This window comes from Chrysochloris asiatica, unplaced genomic scaffold (assembly GCF_000296735.1).
Source record: "Chrysochloris asiatica unplaced genomic scaffold, ChrAsi1.0 scaffold00413, whole genome shotgun sequence".
NCBI lineage: Eukaryota > Metazoa > Chordata > Mammalia > Afrosoricida > Chrysochloridae > Chrysochloris > Chrysochloris asiatica.
In genome coordinates this window covers 583,703-587,128 of record NW_006408931.1, presented here as the reverse complement: position 1 = coordinate 587,128, position 3,426 = coordinate 583,703, and positions in this window count along the sequence as shown.

The following is a 3,426-nucleotide window of genomic DNA, read 5'->3' as shown; positions in this document are numbered from 1 at the left end:
TACATGGCAGAGTAGTGCAACATTTCCAAATACAGAATTCTAGCTACAAGGCAGATGAGTCCAACTTTTCCATATACTGAGACCTAGCTACATGGCAAAGTAGTCCAACATGTCCATATAAAGGGTACTAGCTACATGGCAGATGATGCCAACATTTTAATATCTTTTGAGCTAGCTACATGACAGACAATTCCAATATGTTCATATACAGAAAGCTAACTACATAGAGGATAGTGCAACATTTCCATATATGGAGTTCTAGTTTAAGGCAGATGAGTCCAACTTGACTATATACAGAGAGCGACCTACATGGCAGGTTAGTGCAACATTTCCACATAGAGAGATCTAGCTACAAGGCATATGAGTCAAACTTGTCCATATTGTGAGACCTAACTACATGGAAGAACAGTCCAATGTGTCCATGTACAGGGTACAAGCTACATGACAGGTGAGTCCAACATGTATATATACTGAGAGCTAGCTACATGGCAGACAATTACAATATGTTCATATATACATAGCTAGCTACATGGCAAGGTAGTGCAACATTTTCATAATCAGCGTCGTAGCTACAAGGCAGACGAGTCCAACTTGTCTATATACAGGGTGCTAGCTATATGACAGGGTAATGCAACATTTCCGTATACAGAGTTCTAGCTACAAGGCAAATGAGTCAAACTTAACTATATACAGGAAGCTAGCTACATGGCAGGGTAGTGCAACATTTCCATATAGAGAGTTCTAGCTACAAGGGAGATGAATCCAACTTGTCCATATTGTGATTCCTAGCTACATAGCAGAGTAGTCCAACATATCCATATACACGGTCCTAGCTACATGGCAGATGGGTCCAACATGTACATACATTGAGAGCTAGCTACGTGGCAGTAAAGTCCAATACATTCATTTACAGAGAGCTCGCTACATCGCAGAGTAGTCCAACATGTCCATATAAAGAGTACTAGCTACATGGCAGATGAGTCCAACATGTTCATATATTGTGAACTAGCTACATGGCAGACAATTCCAATATGTTCATATTCAGAGACTAGCTACATTGCAGATAGTGCAACATTTCCATACATGGAGTTCTAGCTATAAGGCAGATGAGTCCAACTTGACTACATACAGAGAGCAAGCTTCATGGCAGGTTAGTGCAACATTTCCACATAGAGAGATCTAGCTACAAGGCATATGAGTCAAACGTGTCCACATTGAGAGACCTAGCTACATGGCAGAGTAGTCCAACGTTCCCATATACTGAGAGCTAGCTACACGGCAGACAATTACAATATGTTTGTATACACATAGCTAGCTACACGGCAGGGTAGTGCAACATTTTCATAAACAGAGTCATAGCTAAAAGGCAAATGAGTCCAACTTGTCAATATACAGGGAGCTAGCTATATGGCAGGGTAATGCAACATTTCCATGTACAGAGGAGTCCAAAATGACCATATACAGAGAGCTAGCTACATGGCAGGTTGTGTAAAATATCCATGTACAGAGTTCTAGCTTGAAGGCAGATGAGTCCAACTTGCCTATATAAAGAGAGCTAACTACATGGAAGAGTAGTGCAACATTTCCATATACAGAATTGTAGCTACATGGCAGATGTGTCCAAGGTGTCCATATACTGAGAGCTAGCTACATGGCAAATCAGTCCAAAATATCCATACACAGAGAGTTCATGACATGTCAGATGAGTGCAAAATGTCCATACATGGCAGAGTAGTGCAGCATTTCCATATACAGAGTTCAAGTTACATGCCAGATGTGTCCAATGTGTCCATATACTGAGAGCTAGCTACATGGCAGACAATGCCAATATGTTCATATACAGAGAGCTACCTACTTGACAGATAAGTCCATCATATCCATGTACAAAGAGCTAGCTACATGGCAGTTGTTATGTTGTTATGTGCCATCGAGTCATTTCCGACCCATAGTGACCCTGTATAGGGTTTCCGAGGGTGTAAATCTTTACGGGAGTAGAAAGCCTCATCTTTCTCCTATGGTGCAGCTGGTAGTTTCGAACCGCTGACCTTAAGATTCGCAGCCCGATTTGTAACAACTACACTACCAGAGCTACATGGCAGACGAGTCCAAAATGTCCATATAGAGAGGTCTAGCAACTTGGCAGGGTAGTGCAACATTTCCATATACAGAGTTCAAGCTACAATGCAGATGAGCCCAATGTATCTATATAAATACAGCTAGCTACAAGACAGAGTAGTGCAACATTTCCAAATACAGAGTTCTAGCTACATGGCAGATGTGTCCAACAGGTACATATACTTAGAGCTAGCTACATGGCAGAGTAATACAACATGTCCATATACAGGGTACTAGCTACATGGCTGATGAGTCCAACATGTCCATATACTGAGAGCTAGCAACATGGCAGTGCAGTCCAACATGTTCATATACAGTGTTCTCACTACGTGGCAAATATGTCCAATGTTTCCATACACTGAGAGATAGCTACATGGCAGACAAGTCCATTATGTTCATATATATAGAGCTGCTTATGTGGCAGAACAGTCCAACATATCCATGTACAGAGAGCTAGATACATGGCAGACGAGTCCAAAATGTCCATATACAGAGAGGTAGCTACTTACCAGGGTATTGCAACATTTCCATATACAGAGTTCTGGCTATCAGGTAGAGGAATCCAACTTGTCTATGTACAGAGATCTAGCTACATGGCAGAGTAGTGCAAAATTTCCATATACAGAATTCTAGCTACATGGCAGATGAGTCCCAAGTGTTCATATAGTGGGAGCTAGCTATATAGCAGAGTAGTCCAACTTATCAATATACAAAGTTTGAGCTACATGGCAGTTGTGTCCAAGTGTCCATATACTGAGAGCTAGCTACATGACAGACGAGTCCAACATGTCCATGGACAGAGAGCTAACTACATCACAGAGTAGGCCAACATGTCCGTATACAGACCTCTAGCTACTAGGCATATGTGTCCAACGTGTCCATAAACTGTGTGCTAGCTACAAGGCAGACAGAGTAGTCCAACATGTCCATATACATTGTACTAGCTACATTGCAGATGAGTCCAACATGTCCATATACTGAGATTTAACTATATGGTAAATGAGTCCAACGTGTGTATATATAGAGGACTAGGTCCCTGGCTAATGAGTCAAACATATTCATATACAGAGTTGTAGCTACAAGGCAGGTGAGTCCAACTTGTCTATATACAAGAGCTAGCTACATGACAGAGTAGTGTAACATTTTCATATACAGAGTTCGAGCTACATGGCAAATGTGTCCAACATTTCCATAAACTGAGAGCTAGCTACATGGCAGAGTAGTCCAATATGTCCATATATATAGGGTACTAGTTACATGGCAGATGAGTCCAACATGTCCATATACTGAGAGCTAGCTACATGGCAGACA